At 43.0% G+C, this 20,875-nt stretch overlaps 1 protein-coding gene and 1 long non-coding RNA gene across 2 annotated transcripts in view; one reads left to right on the top strand and one right to left on the bottom strand.

The window, feature by feature from the left end:
- LOC142776053 (uncharacterized) overlaps nucleotides 1-15,107 on the bottom strand; it is a 32,059-nt gene extending 16,952 nt beyond the window's left edge. Inside the window, exon 1 of the long non-coding RNA XR_012887262.1 lies at nucleotides 15,086-15,107. This is a non-coding gene — a long non-coding RNA (uncharacterized LOC142776053). The remainder of the gene's footprint in view (nucleotides 1-15,085) is intronic.
- The window catches only part of LOC119187234 (RYamide receptor), a 452,287-nt gene that overhangs the window by 5,779 nt on the left and 425,633 nt on the right, over nucleotides 1-20,875 (top strand). The gene's annotated exons all lie outside the window — the stretch shown is intronic.

The following is a 20,875-nucleotide window of genomic DNA, read 5'->3' as shown; positions in this document are numbered from 1 at the left end:
ACAGATTCCAAAAGGTTAGTTAGGTTTGCGCCCTGAGGATGCCATATGATTGAACCGTATTCTAGTGAGGGCCGGATAAGACAATTATATGCATGAAACCTGGTTTCCTTGGTGGCTAAATGTAGGCGCCTTTTGAGAAGGCCGGGTTTTTTAAGGGCTTTAGTAGATATGTATTCTATGTGGCACGTCCACTTTAAATTCGCCGTAAAGAACACACCTAAGTATTTAAACGATTGAACCGAATCTATTGGAGTATCATTTATTTTGTAGTTAGCGGGAACTGTCTCGGGGGTAGGACTAAACATTATGTGTTTGGTTTCTTCTACATTTATTTCCATTTGCCAGCGGCTACACCATTCCTCTAGCCTAATAAGATCAGATTGTAAGATAATTGTATCGTCTGGATGAGATATTTCTCTATACACTACGCAATCATCCGCAAACAAGCGAATTGGTGATTTTAGACTGCATGCTATGTCATTGATGTAAATCAGGAATAAAAGAGGACCTAACACTGACCCCTGAGGGACCCCAGATGAAACACGTGTTTGGTTAGAAATATGATTGTTTAACTTGACTGTCTGGAAACGATTGGTTAAAACTTTTTCTATCCATCGTGTTGTGTTTTGGTAGAGTTGGAGTTGGCGAATTTTCAGGAACAGACGTTTATGTGGCACGCGATCAAAGGCTTTCGAGAAATCAACAAAAATTGCATCAACAGGACGGGACACGTTTAGAGAAGAATGAAGGTCAGTTACCAATTCAAAGAGTTGTGTTTGGCAAGATGAATCTTTACGAAACCCATGTTGGCTGTTTAGGAGCAGTTTATTCAGATTAAGGTGGTTCATTATATGCGTGAATAATATGTGTTCGAGTAATTTACAACAGATTGATGTTAGTGAAATTGGCCTGTAGTTATTGGAAACTGTATTGTCACCAGTCTTAAAAATTGGGGTCACATGCGCTGATTTCCAATCATCTGGTATAAATCCTGAATCAAGTGATTGTTGAAAAATCAAACAAAGAAAGTATGACGAAAAGGGACTTGTTAATTTTAGAAGTTTCGCGCTAATTCCGTCTTGTCCGGGGCTAGTCTTGAGTGCCAAACGATCTATTGCGCAGGCTACGCCATGCGTAGTGATTACGATAGCGGAAAACGGGTGTTGAACGGTTAGTGACGGCAAATAAAGAGAGCTATCTAGTGGTCGCTCAGCAGTGAAAACTTGAGAGAAGTAGGTGTTCAGTTTTTGAGCACATGCTGCAACAGGCAAGGTCTTGCCATCTTCACTTGTGATGGGTGGGGCAGAGTTGTTGTTCTTCAGTTGCGAGTTCAGCGCAGATGCCTTTGGTTGTCCACGTGACCGGGTCAAATGCTTGATATATGTGCGTGTATCTTTCAATAAAGTTTAGTTGCGAGTTCAGCGTGGTATCGTCTCTTCCTTTGTCCTTGTCTATATTTTTGCGCTGTTTTTGCTTCCCAAGTATGAAGGCGTACGCACACACACAGCTTTGCGCATTTTTCTACAGAGTTCGTCTCAATAATTTCTCGTGTCAACTGAATATGGCGGTGGCCCAGTAGGATACATTGGTCAAACAAGCGAGTACATGCACACGTCTTGCAATGCATAGCCAGAAAAATACCAGAACAAACCTTGTTTTTCACATTGTTACAACACTCGCGCAGATGATCATGGACACACCTACCAATCTGTCCTATCTAAACCACGTCGCACGACAGAGGGAATATGTACAAAACAGCTTGGGAACATTAAACAAACTTATAGTCACATGCTTTTTCCACAGGTGTGTTGCTACTCCTTCTTCGAATTTCTAAGCTTACATAGTCGACTTAGTTTTTCTGGGCCAAGAACCCTACACGAGCGTACTCTCTCAGGGCTGTCTTTTTCAAATAGCGTAAACTTTCGTGCGCATACAGAATGACACTGATTTTTCCTGCATCGCACTCACCGTTGTCCTGCGGCCGTACCCGCCTACGTGAACCATGCAAGACGCACTCAGCCACTGACACTTGCACTAACACCAAATAGCCTGCCACGAATAAGCACTTGCTTTCTAACACAAAACGAGCAGCCATGAAGTCATGGCATGACTTCATTCACAAAATCACAGCCTCACAATGCCTCATTTAATTAGCTTCAATTCGGCTGAATTGTACTGCAGAAGAGGCTTTTGCGACTGAGGTTCATAGCCCCAGCAAGTATGTTCTAATGAACAGAGATGATCAGGAATCAAAGAGATTAAACAGATTGATACAATTTGTCTAGAAAAGACGGGGGTATGCATAGGTTGGTGCATTGCACCTATACTAGGCAATTTTTTTTTCTCGCCCAACTTTATGTTATTCTGTCCGATAAACTCGCTAAGACGAGAGTGCGCAATGCTTTTCGTTTATCATTTAGTGTGCCTCAGTTGACGTTGAACTACAGGTAGCAGAAATTCTGCCAGTCATTAAGAAGTGTCCAGTACCACTTGACGTCGCATGTGAAATACCGCAAAAAGGCACAATCCACTTTCTCGTCCTTCGCCAGTTCTGTTCAATAGAGCATACTTACTGGTGTTATGAGCAACACTCGGTAAAGCCTCTCCTGCAATATAATTTAGCGCATTCGAACCTAATCAAACTAGGAATGACCAGGCTGTGCTTCAAAAATGCCCTGATGAAGTCTTCCACCCCGCTTTGGCTGCTCGGTTGCAGGAGGAAGCAAGCGCTTATCCACGACAGGCAATTCGGTGTTAGTGCAAGTTTTAGTGGCTGAGCGCTTGTTGCGTGGTCCATGTAGGTGAGTATAGCCGCAGGACCATTGTCCTGCGATCGTACCCGCCGTAAGACTGATGCTGTGATGCCGTACCGGCCATGAGCCCGATGCTGCAAGAACTACTGTCATTACGTATGTGCACAACATTTCACACTATTTGAAAAAGATAGCCCTGAGAGAATACGTTCGCGTAGTGTTCTCGACCCCTCGAAAAATAATTCAACTATGAAAACTCACCAATGCTAAGAAGGAGTCGCAACCCACCTGTGGGAAGAAGCATGTGACTAGGTTTGTTGAGTGTTCTTTAGCTGCCTGTCATACGACGTGGTTTAGATAGGACAGACTGGTAGATGCGTCAATGATCGTCTGCGCGAGAATTGTCACAATGTGAAAAACAACGTTTCTTCTGGTAGTTTTCGGGCTATGCATTGTAAGACTTGTGTATATACTCTCTTGTTGTACCAATGTAACCTTTTTGGCCACAGCCGTAACCAGTTGACACGAGAAATTATTTAGGCGAATCTATCGAATAATGTGCGAAACTGTCTGTGAGTATGCCAATCGTAGCCTTATCTGAAAAAGAGCTCAATTTTCTTGGGCGTGGGTAGTGATGTACTGATATAGAATTGTTATTTTGACAGTCTGCTTCAAGCTACATTTTCTGTCACGTGGGCTACGCCACACGCTAAAGGTGTTTGTAAAGTGCGTGGTACACGTGTTCAACCAGGTGATCATTATATTGCGCTGTAGGGTCATGCAATAAACAAAAGTTGGAGCTATATCGCTCATCTAGTCGTCTGTATTTCCTTTCTTCATTGGTTTCTTTTTCTTCACGCTCAAACAGAGCTGCGCTCTCAGTATAAGAGCTTTCTTGCGATTTCATCATACGCCAACTTGCGAATCTTCAGTACTTGAAGACTGGAAAGCAATGCTTTCCTACACTATTTTCGCCGCATAATTTTCTCTGCTTGGTAGTAAATCAACCGGCTATCATGAAACGTCACTCCTAAACCACAGTCAAGCTTCCATAATTCGTCCTCCTCACCTTTTCTTACGCTTACTCAACCCTTCACTGTGGCCCGGTCGCACAGGTCTAGTGGATAAGGTACTCGGCTGCTGACCCGCAGGCTGTGGGATTGAATCCCGGCTGCGGTGGCTGCATTTCCAATGGAGGTGGAAATATTGTAGGCCCATGTGCTCAGATTTGGGTGCACGTTAAAGAACCCCAGGTGGTCGAAATTTCTGTAGCCCTTCACTACGGCGTCTCTCATAATCATATAGTGGTTTTGGGACGTTAAACCCCTCATATTAATCAATCAATCAATTCTTCACTGTGGAACCGCAGAGGTGGTCTAGTGGCTAAGGCACACCCAGCTGCTGAACTGCAAGTCGCGGGATTGAATCCCTGCTTCGGTCCCTGCCATTTCAATAGAGACGAAAATTATATATGCCCATGTGCTGAGATTTGCTTGCACGTTAAAGAACCCCAGGTGGTCGATATTTTCGGAACCCTCCCCTATACGCCACCTCTCATAATTAAATAGTAGTTTTGGTACGTTAAACCCCACATATCAATCAAGTGGTCCATCACTTGGACCTATAGGTGCGTATCTGCATGGTTTGTTGCTCGGAAGTGCCAGGTTCTTATTGCTTCATGGCAGGGCAGATATTTGTAGTGATACGATTGGTCCGCAGCCAGAGAAACAAGTTTTTATTTTACGAGACTCCCAGCCATTTCACCCTTTGTAGAGGCGACGTTTCACCACCCATTTGGTGTGAACGTCGATTTTCGTACTTGGAAATAGTATTTACTTTCTATAAACTAGCTTACTTCGTTTGCCGGCTATTTTTTTAAAAGTTTTTTTGCTGCATCGAATCTTCATTCAACCTCCAAAATACAAAACGTGTATTACTTTAACCGGTATATCAAAAACGAATAATTTCCTTACCACTCGTAGGCATCACGTTCGCTTCCAACACAGCTGCATATTTGCGCCTTTAAAGGGAAGGGTTGAAATAGCCTCACATTATATGTTGAGCACGACATGTAATATAAAGGCCACCTAAGCTACGGAAACGTTGCCTTCTTCCTATAGAAGAGCGCTCGAATCGACATAAACAAGAGAGTTGATATCGAGCTCGTCGTAAACACGGGAAATGCCAGCGTGAGCATGTTATATTGACTCGCGTTCCGTGATTTTATTATGTCCAGAACGAACGCGAAACGCGAGAAATTGTGCGCCGAGTACCACGCGGTTTATATAGATATACAGACTACGCACGCTGCCTTTCTTGTTTCCGTGGTGTATACCCGTTTACTCGCAAATAATAACAGGAATATATATACAACGCAGAAACGACAGCGTAAATCGGTGTTACCATGTCCATTCGTTTTTGAGCCAAGTCGTATATTGTTACTACCGTGCTCTAGAAAATTCGATGTTATTTTTTATGTTTGTTTCTTTTTATTTCTTTATTTTTGAAGCTAGAGCACAGCCGAGGTTATTTTAAGCTTGGCGATATTGCCTTACAGAGAGTGTATAATGCGAGAATACAGAACCTTTGTATTTCGCACGGCAAAGCAAAGAGCCGGTGTCACCCATCCCGATTCTATGTATACGCACTTTCGGCTTGCTGGGAAGAAGTTCTTGCGAAACGCGTGTGGGATTCAAATTTTTTTGAAACGACGGCAGTAGGCCGAAGAAGCTGCGGCGTTCGAAATGCGGCGCCTGCTTTCTCGGCGGTGCTGTATTCAAAGCCTTTTCTAGGCTCTGGGATTCAGCGAGAGCTCAATGCTTTGCCGGCCCATTATTCAGGGATGACAATTCTGTCGTGAGCATCGACAACAGTAAAACGTTTTTCGGCTGTGAAGGCGATGGACACTGCAAGCCGTGTTGTGCGTGCGCGCATCATAACCAGACGGCGTGGGTGGCCGGCGTAACGCTTGATTTGTTTATTCCAGTAATGTGCCGTCGATGTTCAGGTGCAAAACGCTAAACGCATGGGCACTCTTATACTGGGAGCAGTAAAAGAGCGACATTTTTGAACCTCGGGTAAGATAATGCGGCAACATTCAAGGGCGGATGGAAATCTAATTTTCACCGGCAGATTTCAGCAAAAACTTACGGTTTTCCTAACACTGAATATATCTTCAGACAGCAGTGTGTTGTTTATTCGTTTGTTTTACTTTATTATTTTTGTTCAAAGAGGCTGTCCTTGGTCAAGGCTGTCATCTCCAGGGACCATCATAAACCGTACATCGTAGTGGAATTTACTGAAAGATTTAGATACATCCTACTACGGGCGGCGCTGACTGACGCTCCTATGTTTAATGCACATACTTACCCCATAAAGTGGACGGGGGATAGCTGCCGTGGTAGTTCAGAGTATCGGAGGCGTTATTGCACGATCGTATGTTGAGTTTCTGCCCACGGCTAGTTATCCTTTCGTCCGCTCAACTTTCTTCACATTTATATTACAACTACTTCTAAGAACAAGCCCTATACTTTCCTTATAGCATAATTGCCTGTTAGACATCATTATTCTTGCGTATAACAAAAAAAGGAGCCCTGAAATGTACGTGCCACTCTTCCCTCCGCTCTCACTACTACAGCCGCTGGATGAAAGAGAATAATACGCAACATTGAAGCAGCGGAACAATCCGACGTAGCCGTAACCCGACGCCACGACCTAACTGCAACATGAGACGACGAACTAGCGATCTTGGCGTTCTTATCAACAGCCTCAAGGTGACAGCTCTCATCGACACCAGAGCATACTATTCTGTCATAAGTGGAGTGTTCGCCACGAAATAAAGATAGTCAAGCACGCCTTGGAAGGTTCCGAAATAAGAACAGCTGGAGGCCACCTAGTAATGCCGGAGGGAATCTGCACAGCGAGAGTCTGCGTTAACAGCCGGTTTTGCCCCGTGAGCTAGTACTATACAGCGGTTCTCAGGAGATGTAATCCTTAGTATAGACTTCTTAAGCCTTCATGGTGAAGTGATCGATCTGAGATCCAACTCAATAGCGCTATCAACAGAACAAGCCCTACTGCCGCACATGCCACTCGGAAAGCAGGCCTTGGATGTACTCGAACATCAAATCACCGTTCCCTTCGCTTCAGCATCGACATTTTTGTCGGCTCTCAGAAATCAACAGACCTGCAAGGGGTCGCTGAAAGCAACCAGTAACTTTTAATCAACCGCGAGATTTGCTTCGAAACGGGAATAGCCAAGATAACAGAGGGGAAAGCAATAGTTATGCTCATGAACTTCAGCGACGATTGCGAAGACGTGGGAAAAGCCTTGACTGTTGCCTATTTTGAAGAAATTGTGGAAGCCAGCAATGTTATAAAACTCGCTGAGTCTTCTGACTCTGCTTCGATGAATTGAGGTCTCCACGAAAATTTCGATGATAACCGGAGACTTCCGAAGGATAAGCAAGAACGGCTGAAAATCCTGCTCTGGCAATACGAAGACTGCTTCTAGTCGCTGTTGAAAACTTGGCAGACACTAATAGCGAAACATGGCATCATAAGAGAGGAGAGTACCAGGCCACTCTGTTAGAGCCCGTACAGAGTTTCGACTAGAGAACGGGAGGCAATAAAGAAGCAAGTCGACGACATGCTATGCAACGACATCATACAACCTTCCAAGTGTCCATGGGCGTCACCTGTGGGGCTGGTAAGGAAGGACAGCTCACTACTCTTCTGCGTCGATTATCGTCACCTCAACAAAATAGCAAAGAAAAATGTGTATCCTCTCGCACAGATAGACGGCACTTTCGCTCGACACCACAACGTCAGGTATTTTTTGTCAATGCGCCTCAAGACCAGCTATTGGCAAACTGAATTTACGAGAGAGACCGAGAGAAGACTGCCTTTAAAACACCAGATGGCATCTTTGAATTTAAGGTGATGCCTTTTGATTTTTCCTCGGCTCCCACAACTTTCCAATGTGTCATGGATACTGTACTGGGTGGGTTAAAGTGACAGATTTGCCTCGTGTAGTTGGACGATGTCGTCGTCTTTTTCTCGAGCTTCGACGAGCATCTCCGCCACCTTGAAGCTGTACTTCAAGCAATCAAGACCTCCGGACTCACTCTCCAGAGAAGCCCCGCCGTGGTGGTCTGGTGGCTAAGGTACTCGGCTGCTGACCCGCAGGTCGCGGGTTCGAATCCCGGCTGCGGCGGCTGCATTTCCGATGGAGGCGGGAATGTTGTAGGCCCGAGTGCTCAGATTTGGGTGCACGTTATAGAACCCCTGGTGGTCAAAATTTCCGGCGTCCTCCACTACGGCGTCTCTCATAATCATATGGTGGTTTTGGGACGTTAAACCCCACATATCAATCACTCTCCAGAGAAGTGCCTTTTCGCGTACGAACTTATGTTCTTGCAGTACGTAATGAGCAAGCTCGGTGTACGCCACGACGCGCAGACGACAATTATCATCGCTGCATTCCCTCCACCTACCGACAAAAAAGCCGTCTGTCGATTTCTCGGCCTCTGCGCCATAACAGGCGGTTCATCAAAAACTTCGCCCGGATCGCTGAGCCACTCACTAACCTTACCACGTCCATCATGAAATTAAAGGGGGAAACACCGCAGCAACAAATATTTCAAGAAAGAAATTGATGCAAGCAGACGCATCTGTTACTTGCCCCTTTCGACGAATTCGCCGAAACAGATATGCATACCGGCGCAAGCAGAGTAGGACTCCGCACCATTCTTATGCAGAGGACTGACGGACAGGAAAGGGTCATCAGTTATGCTAGCCAGTCTCTATCAAAGGCAGAGACCAACTACTCTTCAACGCAAATGGAGTACCTTGCCATCTTATGGGCTACATCCAATTTTTGCCCCTACCTTTACGGCAGGCTCTTAAAAGTTGTAAGTGACCGCCACGCCTTATGTTGACTGGAAAAACTTGAAAAAACCCTTTGGGTTGTCTCGCAAGGTGGAGCCCAAGACTGCAAGACCGTGAAATTTCCATCGCTCACAAGTAAGGAAGAAAGCACTCCGGCGCCGACTGCCTGTCTCGTGCCGCGTTCGATGCACCACTGCAGGAGGAACAGGATGATGACTGCTTCTTGGAAACCGTAAACACCGACGACTTCGCTAAACGACAACGAGCTGATCCGGAATACAGGAGTGTTATGGAATACCTCGAGTACAGTGCTGCCGTGTCCCAAAGGTATTCATGTGGGCACTGACGTCGTTTGTCTTGCGAAACAGCATTGTCCAAAAGAAAAACTTCTCGGCACGTTGAGCCAAGTACTTTATCGTCTTTTCGTTTGCATATTGTGACCAGATGTACTCCAGGCATTGCACGACTACCCCACGGCCGGACACCTGTGTGTTTCCCACAGGCTCGGCAGAATACAGGAAAATATTTACTGGCCTCGCCTTGCTTGCAACTTTGCTCGTCACGTGAAGTCTTGCTGAGATTGCCTGCGACGGAAGACACCGCCGACTAGGCCAGACTTCTACAGCCAATGGAGCCACTACGCTGACCATTCCAGCAAATCTGCATGGACCTCCTAAGAGTGTTTTCCGCCTTGACTTCAGGAAACAAATATATCATCGTTGCTACGGACTACCTCACACCTTCCGTTGAGACATAAGCCTTGCCAAAGTCAGTGCATCTGGGGTAGCCATAATCTTCGTTAAAACATCGTTCTACGTCATGGCGCGCCAGAGGCCCTCATCACCGACAAAGGTACGGCCTTTACGGCAGACCTAACTCGAGCAATTTTGAGGTACACCCAGAAGAACCATCGCCAGACCACCCGTCCACAGATCGATGACCTCACTGAGCGGGAAAACAAAACCATCGCCAACATGCTGGCAATGCACATCGACGTCGAGCACAAAACGTAGGTAGTCATCCTTCCGTACGTGACCTTCGCATACAACACGGCAGTGCAAGAGACGACGCATATGTCACCATACAAGTTGGTCTACCGAAGGAACCCTACAACGACGCTCGACGCTGCTGCCAAATGTCGCTGGTGAAGAAAACCTCGACGTCAACGTCTACCTTCAGCGCGCGGAAGAAGCTCGTGAACTCGCCCACCTGCGCATCAAGAATCAGCAGGCAACCGACAGTTGCCGCTACAATCTTCGACGAAGCTTCGTGGAGTACCAGCCTGGGGACCGTGTCTAGGTATGGACGCGGACGCGGACATGGTGAAAAATGTTTGCGACGGTACTTCGGACCATACAGAGTAGTTCGACGTCTCCGCCGACTTGACTACGAGGTTGTTCCCGACGGCATTACGAATTCTCGACGGCGCCATGCTCGACCAACAGTCGACCATGCCGTATACCTTAAGCCATTATTGCGCGAACCTGAGGGCTGTATTTTTTGTTTTTGCTGTGCTTTATTGCTTGTACTTTTTGTTTATATTAGTTATTATTGTACTTTCGTCTTTTGTTAAGACATCGAGACGATGCCTTTTTCGGAGACATAGGCAATGCCACATTGCCTTCTCAAGTTCTGTTATCGCTATTTCACTGTCAGTAATTCTCAGCACAAACCACGCCTACAGTGTTCGAGAAGCTTCAAGACTGCAGTAAATCTTTTTTATATTACGCCCACTTCGTGATCATTACAGATGAATCTGGAACCTTCATTGCTGCTAGCGATAACGGTAAAATATTAAATGGCGAGTGTATCAATGCGGACACACGCTTTGCTCGCTGCTGTCAGTGCCAGTGTCTTTCTGTAATCTGAATTTTGTTTTTCGTGGCGACAAGATCGGCCCAATTAAACAGTTTGATATTCGACGTGCAGTCTGCTGCCTTCATCCACGTTAGGGTCAGCATTATATATATATATATATATATATATATATATATATATATATATATATATATATATATATATATATATATATATATATATATATATATATATATATATACATATTATCCAGCAATGCAGTGTGTAGCCAGAATGTGTCCCGGCTTTTCTTTCTACGCTGCAGTTTGCTGATGAAATACTACCGGGAAAACCGTCTGGTTTTCACCGAGCTTTTTTGGGATTCTCAGAATGCATAAAGGACTCAGAGGGCTTATATAGCACTTTTAACTTAGTTCAAGTAGTCAAGACACAGAAAGCTGATGATGACAGGCAGATATGCCAACTATATTAAAATACTCAAGCAGTAAAAGTGTCAATGATATTTGACTATGCTTACGACGCCGTTTTAAGGGATTCTACGGTGAGTATAAGCTTCCTCTCTTGAGCACCGCCATTGTTTCTGTAGGAAGCAGGTCCTGCACTACATGAGCTAAAAGAACTTAATTCCTTCAAAGAACACATTTTCTCTGAGTTACGGTGCTTTTCTTATTTCTCGAACGAAATCAGCACTGAATGCTGCATGTTTTGAGTATTCTTCCTGCATGAGAAACACGGTTTTTGTGCAGCGAACTGTGCTTTTCATGAAAATAGGATTCTTCCTAAAGTCCTGAATATTTCCGAGACTCCATCAAATCGCACGTCGGCAACTGTTGTTTAGTCTGAAACAAACTACAAAAACTGTTTTCCGCAGTGAAACTGCTATGATACAGCTTCTCGATTGCACTCATCATGATCTTTAGGGTGTGTTGAAAATTAATGCAGAAAAAATGAGTGAATGAAGGAATATATCGTGTTGACACTGGGGACACTGGGGATCTTCGCCAAATAGAATTCTTTTTTATGGAGGAAGTGGGTAATCACTCGCAAAATCATGGCAAAAGTGCGATCTGGCACTCGAAAAAAATAAAAAACAAGCACTACCTGAAAAATTTGTCCAGAAAAACCCTAACTTTCTGATAGCGAAAATGAGCCGTTTTCACGTTGTGTAGGTCAAGTAATGGCAGTGTGACTTCATTATGACTTCACAGAATCTTCGACACGTAATGAATTTCTGTCATATGGGGACGTCATCTCGTGATGATTTTTGCATCATCTGTTCCTGACGATTGCAGGACGCCGACAGTCATATTTTGCGTTTGATGAAGAACCTAAGGCGTCTGATGAAGAACCTTTGTAAAAAAATTATACATCAGCTGCTTTCTATGCGTTCTTGCTATATTCCATTGATGACCCCTCTGGGCGACGTATTTTGCAACAATTTGGGGAAAAATCTTGAAACCCGACGTGGTTCAAACATTATTTTTCACCACCCTGCCTTCAAGCAGAGGAAGCCTCCTCAGCAGAAACATAAACCTCCATCTTATAGTAGCGAGTCGCTGCTGCTACCTGCTCCTTTTCTAACTATGTATGATGTGAACGTAAAGTATGTTATCATCTAAAAAAAAGAAACTGCACCATAGAGCTCTCCATGAAGTTGCTTTTAAAGAAGCAAGTCATATTTACACGGCTTTTGGCAGAAACTAATCTTCTACTAAAAGTTCATTGCGGTGTTCTCCATCTTATGTTCACCATTTTTTTTATTCAGTACACTACTTAGGTGCGCAAGTGTCATGACGTCACGCGCCTTCATAAAATTCGGCGGTGCGTTCATGGGAGCCCCGGCGAAAAATGGCGCCGCATGTTGTGCACGCCGAAGGTGGGAGAGCGAGAAAAGAGGAGGAAACGCGCGCGTGGAGGAGAGTCTCGCTACTTTCCTAGATCAAGGGTTTTAGCGTTCGGCGCAATACAAAGGTCGTCGCCTCCACGAAGCGCCGCCTCCACGGTGAGTTGTTTCTCCTGCACGCGTGCGTATTTGACTTGTATTCGGGAGGGAACGAAGGTCACTGCGCACACTGGCGCAGCCGCGTTTACGAAAGGAGTGCGCTGCTGACACACCACGCTGAAAGAATTGAGACAGTTGTTCACGCTTGTTCAGCGTATACTTGTGCGCTCGTTTCGCGCGTCTTCCTGTTTGAACAGCGCGCTTTAAATGTCGATATGTGACCGTTGTTAGTGCGGGCTCGTCCTGTGTATGGTGATTTCATGCGAGCTTTCTGCTTGAGGTTACAACTGCAAGATCGAAGCTTCTTGCCTACTCTAACGTGACTTTGCAATGAGCTGCGGTAGCTGAAACAATGCGCAATAAACACTCAACTACCTCTGTAAAGACACATTTCACTTTAGTGTTATACCAATTTCTATATAGGGGGATATGCCACGTTTTCTTTTTCTTTTCTCTCTCTTTTTCTTTTCTGTTCTTGACTCTTTCTGGCATGTCCTTTTGTATTTATTTCTATCTACCTTTTTCATTTCTTTCTCTTTCTAGCTCTTCCCTTTTTTTTCTGTCTCGTTCTGCTTCTTTCTCTCCGTTTCCTTGTTTCTCGTTATACCAATGTCTCTTTCACTTTTGTGCCGCTCTCAGATTTCTTCCTTCTTTTTCGTGTATGTTTGTTTTCAAAATGTTCTGCTTTTTATGTATTCCTCTGTCTTTCTATCTTTATTTCTGTCTCTTTCTCTCTTTTTGCTTTTTTCGCTTTCTTCTCTTTCATTCTTTCTATCTTTATTTGTTTTTTTTAATTTCTTTCTTTTTTTAGGTGTTCGTTTTCGGCTGACATATAAGACAATTTTTACAGCCAGGAAGATTTTCTCCCTTCTGGGATTTTCCACGAGAGTACAAAAGCCGATGTCACAGCATCGTAAGTTCCTTTCTTTTAGGGGAGGGGGGGAGGGGGGCATGCGCATAAACAACAGCGCAGATAGGACTATGGTGGGGCCCAGGAAGCTTTGAGTGAAAAGGTCTATAGGCACTGCGCCGTGCTCCCTATCAGGCTGCAGAAATTAGGCGCCTTCTTCCTCTTCTAACCACTACCACCAGGTCTATACACGGCAATGGGACTTGCTGAGTTCTGTGGCACATATCCACCTGAGGAGTTTCACACGATGGAAAGAACTTTGCTGTAATTAAAATGAAAAGAGTGTGTGCTGCTTCATGATCGTCATATAAAGAGGTACGTCATCGCTTCCCTTAAAAAGTTAGAATTATAAATGAGTGGTGCGTTAATTTTGTCATTTTGTAAAACTACATTAGGTGATAGCCACAAGGCTTTGTACTCCGCAGGGTTTAATAACCTATTTAAAACAAAAAGATTACAGCGTTAGTGCATAGTTGCCTATGAACATTAACAGCTACAGATCGTTTTGAATTCTCCGAAAGAGCTCATCTGTAAGTCTGGCTGTTCCCTCTATAAAAATTTTCATTCTTTAGCTATATCTTCTTTTAGACTAAAGTTATAGTGTTTGTTGTCCAGATTCAGGTGTTTCTTTATAGGTGATCCGAAGATCCTGCCACTCGGTTCTTGGTTCATCCCATTCTTCTGGGTGAGCGCCATCAGCAAAAGGGTGTCATCACTATCATTATCAGCAGCTTTTTACGATGGAGCGCAAGTTAGCGACAGCTTATACAGCTTCGCTGGAACGAGAGAGAAAAGAAAGAAAGCAAAAACCACAAAAAAGAGAAAGACCCCAAGGTTCCACACTATACCTTCAGGCTTGGCACATCTAGGGCGAAGCTGCCTTATTTATATTTAAAACAAAATTATCTGTTAGATTTTCACAGCCGACACATAGTTTGACACGTTAACTGCTTCTAATTTAATTTACAGATAACGTGGAATTTCGCTTTACCAGCAGGCTTGCCCAGCGTTGGAGTTCCATTAAACGGAGACAAGCTTTTCGTTAGATTGCAAGAATGCATGCACATGAACCATTTCTTGGGCCCCAAGCATGGCCACATGACTACAAGCCATCGACCAGCGTTAAGCCATCGACCAGCGTTATTATTTCAGCCCGTTACTCACGAAAATCAAAGCAAAGTCAGTACACAGTTTTAACAAGACTTCAGCACCTTACTAATGTTTGTGTTTTTTTTTGCCGTGAAAAATAAGGGGTTGGTGTCATTGCCGGTCAATCTTAACTCTATCGGTGGAACGTTTCCCACTTTGCTTAAAACAAATGCTCTTACGTACGGGTCAGCAGACAGTTAAGAAAGAAATGCTTTCGGGGATTTATGTTTATAATGACTCATTCAAAAGACTAGCCAAAGTTTCACAACTTCAAGACTATTTAGTAACACTACAGCATGAGTGCAACCACTATGAAGCGAAATGGCTTAAAACGAAGACGACTCCGACGGGCCATCGAACATCTGCGTAGGGGGATCAGACTTCTTATGACACAGTATTGTTTCCTCGGGGCTGAGCGCTGTGATAAATGGGGCAGCTTTCAGAAAATCTCACAGAGATCAAACATCTACGGCATGAATCACCTACCTCCCTCGAACTGAGCTGGTCAGCTTGGGGGCTGATGCGAAAGCCTTCAAAGGCAAGAAATGAAGTGAGTGAGCTTACCCGGCTGTGTGGTCTAGCGACGGACAACTCAGCGAGGCGTGGTGGGCCTACGGGTTTATAAAGCCTAGCGGAGGCGAGGAAAAGTATGTTGATCCCTTTATAGGCAACAAAACAATCAGTGGCAGTTTATTGCACTTCATTGCCCTAGGGGCTAAAATGAGGAGCATTGATTTGTATGTGAGGTCTAACGTCTGAAAACCACCCTATGTTTATGAGAGACGCTGTAGTGGAGGGCTCCAGAAATTTCGACCACATAGGTTTCTTTAACGTGCTCCCAAATCTGAGCACACAGGCCTACACCATTTCCGTCTTAGTCGAAAATGTAGCCGCGGCAGCCGGCATTCGATTCCGCGACCTCTGTGTCAGCAGTCGAGTACCTTAGTCACTAGACTACCATGACGGGGCTGTAAAGTAAGATGCAGAGGTTGCGTGAAAAAAAAAAGGATGACAAGTGTAAACAAGCTGCCAACATATCACGTTTTGTGAGCGCGCTACGAGTGCGACGCATTTATGGCGAACGCGAAGGAACTTGTTTCGTAATGGTTATTTCGCATCGGATTTTATTGATGTCTTACTCGTGAGCACGAAAGGAATTGGGGGTAGTTGACCTGCGGCTTCAAGCATCATCAATGACAAATGTTTACGCTCTGTCGATAACTTAATTCGTCATCGACTGTGTAGATTTGAAAGCATCCTGCAATAAATAATCTCGAGATTCCCTTGGCCAACGAAGACTCGCAGCGGAAGCATTAACGAAGAAATGAATGAGAAAGATCACTCTGATTATTTTCCACTTTTATTAGCCTAACAGGTGTGAAATGATAATCAACGGCTTCAATGCTTGAACGAGTACTTCGAAGTGCTGTCACAATTTAAGAAGAACGCGCAGTGTTGATGTCTTTAGCGTTTGTCTGTTTTATGCAAAGGCACAAGATCTACACCAGGCTGGACAATTGTGCTGTTCTGTTTACGACCTTGAAAGTTTCTCTAGTGTAACGACAGGCGCAAAGTAAAAATTTTCTTAGCAAACTTTGGTGACAATGACCGTATCTATCTATCTATCTATCTATCTATCTATCTATCTATCTATCTATCTATCTATCTATCTATCTATCTATCTATCTATCTATCTATCTATCTATCTATCTATCTATCTATCTATCTATCTATCTATCTATCTATCTATCTATCTATATATCTATCTACCTATCTATCTATCTATCTATCTATCTATCTATCTATCTATCTATCTATCTATCTATCTATCTATCTATCTATCTATCTAGCCATCTACGACTTATAGCCCTCCGGGCTGTTTCGATAATGGTATCTATATCAAAATTGGTATGCTATAATATCACTGTATGACGAGCATAACTGACTAGACATAACATGAAAATCATAACATGTATGTCATGATTCAAGTCCATGGTCTTGCTGCTCTTGCGGTGGTTTCGTATGACATATTGAGAAACTGGTATAGTATGACATGCCTGCATGGCGAACATAAGTAACAAACTGTAACGTGAAAATCATGCCATACAGGTCATGTAAGTCACGACTACACACCACGATTGTGGTGTGCTCGCGGTCGTTTCGCTAGCTTCACATATACCAAATTTGCTATTACCTGACGTGAATGAATGACGAAGGTATTGTATATGACTGGTGCAAACACGATAATCATGAGATGGGTGTCATCTAACACATGACTACCTGCTACGCTCATAGTGCGCTCGCGGCCGTTTTGATAGCTTCACATTTACTATATTTCGTATTACGTGACGCGAACAGACGACGAAGGCAAATGACACAACCAAACTTGATGATCATGACATTCGTGTCATGTAAAACATGACTATATGCTACGCTCATAGTGCGCTCGTGGCTGTTTCACTAGCTTCATATATACGAAATCTGGTGTCACGTGACATAAATGGATAACGAAGATATATGACTGGAGCAGATATGATAATCATGATATGCATGTCATGTAAAAACACAAGATCTTACTACGCTCATGATGCGCTTGTGGTCGTTTCGCTAGTTTCACATATAACAAGGTTTGTATTATGTGACGTGAATGGACGGCAAAGGTAAATGACACGTCCAAACATGACAATCTTTACATGCGTGTTATTTAAAACATGACTACCTGCTATGCTCATAGTGTGCTCACTGCCGTTTTGCTAGCTCCACTTATATCAAATTCGTTATCACGGGACGTGAATAGACGAAGAAGGTAAATTACACGTCCAAGCATGATAATACGACATGCATGTCATGTAAAACATTACTACATGCTACGCTCATAGCGTGCTCGTGGCCGTTTCACTAGCTTCATAAACTTGGTATTATGTGACCTGAATGGACGACGAAGAGAAATGTCAGGCGCAAGCATGATATTGATGGCATGGAAGTGATGTACGGCATAATTCACATCGGCCTCGTAACGTTGTGCTGATTTTGAAGTGGCATATAAACATTCTTCCTTTGTGCTTCGCATATCATCGATTCCCACTTTACGTGAGTTCTGTCATTTTTTTTTTCGGTGGTTCTTGCTCGTACACTACCTGTTGCTCTTTTTTTTGTGTGTGTGTGTGTGAGTGAGTCCTGGCTTGTCACAAATACAGCCCTCTTTAAAGGAAGCATGGTAACTCTCGTTTAAGTAGTTCGGCGACGAATTTCTAGATATAGTACCATGATTTGAAAATCAGTCATGTATTTTGAAAGAGAGGTATATATAAGCCAACATCGCACTGATAAAGTATTCAAAGACAGTTGTTCTATTTGTTCTTCCAGTCACTTACCTCGTCTTCGAGAGTTTATACTTGACCTAGCAGTTTTGTGAGTTGTAAAAAATATTTAATATTTAGAAAGGGAGCATTTAAAAACATTAAAATTTATTTATGCGGTAAGCATGACGCGTCAGTACTTTGAAAAAAAGCTACCACTGAGAAAGCAAGTATTCAGTCGAAACTGTCTGTTCTAAAAAATTAGTAGATTTATTGGAACAGATATTGTTTGAACACCAACACTAAGTGATAGAATAAGCTACATTAAAGCAAACCATTGATTGCTAATATGACAGCTGTTATTATGGGCGAATACGTTGATGAGAATGTTTTTTAATAGTCCGGTGGACGAGATGGGGCCGCTGAAATTTCGTTACTTCGACATCCCAGCGAAGTATATGATATCGATGTATATGAAAACGCATTTAAAAGTTTTAAATGCGTCGGCAGTTTTCCTAGACAAGAAAAAAAGGCCTCAAATGCAGAAATGCAGTAAATGTGAAAAATGAGAAAAATTCGATAGAGAATTTACACGTGATAAGAGCATGCATTTTCACTTCAGCCCTTGCTACGCTGAGTAACGTGTCGGCCAGACTCAACTTTGTAATGTTGCGTACACCGGTGTATATAGTAAGAAGAACAAAAAAAAAAGATTAACCACTATATAGATTTTTAATTTATCAAAGCTCAAACAGGAAATTAGGTCAATTTAATTTCACATCAATGTGGCCAACAACAATAACGCTGTTGTGGACGAGGGGATGTCTAAAGAAAATTGTTGAGCACCAAGGAATTCCGACATACGACACACTTAGCAACGACACGGTGTGTTCAAGCAGCGGTGATTGTGGGTTCGGCCTACAACTTGAAGCTTATGTACTGTATCCAACACAAGGAAGTACTCAGACAAAAAAATACGTGCTAGGATAAAGGAGATCTGTCACCCAGCTGAACAAGACAGAAATTGGTGGGATTCACTCACTCACTCACTCACTCATTCGTTCATTCATTCATTTATTCATTCGTTCGTTCGTTCATTCATTGTATATACTGCCCGCAATGGCAAAATAAATCTAGTAAGGGTGTGGAAAATAAATGGGAAGAAGGTAAATTTTGAATAGACGAATGACGTCGTTCTAAAAGTTGGCCACATGACGATAAGCAAGTAAGCAAGCAACCAAGCAAGCAGGGCGAGCTGTGTAATGAGCCTACAACAGGAATCATCAATGGTGTTCTCAACAATCAGGGAGCTTGATCGAAATTGTTATCAAGATAAAGAGGTCCTAACTTTGCCTGAGCAATATAGGAAGTGCCCTTTAGCTCTTGTTGACCATGCTTTTTGGACGTGCGGGTTAACGTTAATAGTAAAAACGTAAAAACAGTCAGAGAGCTGACAGAAGCGTTTTATATCGACAAAAAAGTGGCATATGCGTTAGTGAAACATCTGAACATCTGTAGTGCTGTATGAATGTGAGAAAACGTTCATTGAGCACGCGCAATCTGTCTACCGTTGATGGGAAAATGTTCTCTGCACACGGGCAGACACAAATATGTACGTTCGCTCCTAAAAAAAGTTAATGAAAAGGTAGCAACCGCCAGCAAGTACGTAGTAACTGCTGCTCTTACCACCTTTCTTGAAAAGTTACTAACTTTTTGCTATTTTTGTACCACCTACGTTAGTACAGAGCTAGTAACAGGAATCAAACAGGTAGTAACTACAGCCATTACTAACTTTCTTGCATCGTTACTACCTTTTTGCTACCCGGCCGTTAACTAATAAATATAAAATATTAGGTAAATAGTATATACTGTATAAATTGATAAGTGGAATGCTCTCGATATATAATTAGTAAAAAAAAATTGACGCAGAAGTTGTACGTGGATCAAGAAAATGTACCCTTTTGTGAAGTTATGCAACCAAGATATGTAAGCATTATTATGCAATTGTCACAACGGAGAAGTGCAAGTTAATGAACCATAAGCATGCGCAAGTTGTGTTTTAGTAGAAAATTACAATATTATAAATCACAAAAACTAACATGACAGGCAAATCAAAACTAACCTGGTGGTAAAAAATATTGTGGTTTTAGCAAGTAAACCCACGAAGTGATTATTACCTTTGATTGATTGATTGATTGATTGATTGATTTATCAATATGTGGGATTCAATGTCCCAAAACTATCATATGATTATAAGAGACGCCGTAGTGAAGGGCTCGGAAAATTTCGATCACCCAGGGTTTTTTATTGTACACCCAAATATGAGCACACGGGTCTACAGCATTTTCGCCTTCATCGAAAATGCAGCCGCCGAAACCAGAATTTGATCCCACGACCTGTGGGTCAGCAGCTGTCCATGTATTAGCACAAGGAACTCTCCAAAAGTATTGACAATATGTCACCGAGTCGGGTACCTTCTTTCGGCCTGTGTACATAATGTTCTTTGTGGCACTTTTATAATAGATAAATGTGACATATCATTATTTTTTTAAAAATAAGGCTTAATAAAAGACTTGTGCTACGTCCCCGAACACAGGTATGAGGCAGTAGTGTGTACTACTTTATTTGCTAATTTTTATAGTTAATTATTAAACCCATGTGATCACGTCTACCAGACTGGTATCTTCAATGTAGAAGCTATGAATACTCTAGGAGTTGCTCACTTAGCATTTTATCGTAGTGAACTTGTTGCGTTCATGTAATCTTCACGTTCACGTCACACCATTCACGATTACCTAAACGTGTGTATAATGAAGCATTAACTTAACCAACATTAACAATAAAAAATAATTGGGCAATGTGAACACGGTAGGATCGGCTACTACTTTTTTTTTCTTGAAATCTTTAACTTGCTAACTATGCTTAGTATCGGCTAGGGTAGTAACAGTTACTATATGCTGTTAGTAACAGCAATGGTAGTGACATTTACAACCCTGGCTGTTACTAACTGCACTTACTAGGAGGGTTTTAACTTACGTGACAAACAATTATTACC

Source organism: Rhipicephalus microplus, chromosome X (assembly GCF_043290135.1).
Source record: "Rhipicephalus microplus isolate Deutch F79 chromosome X, USDA_Rmic, whole genome shotgun sequence".
NCBI classification, from domain to species: domain Eukaryota; kingdom Metazoa; phylum Arthropoda; class Arachnida; order Ixodida; family Ixodidae; genus Rhipicephalus; species Rhipicephalus microplus.
Note: the sequence above shows the minus strand (reverse complement) of the source record. Positions and strands in the feature narration are given on the sequence as shown.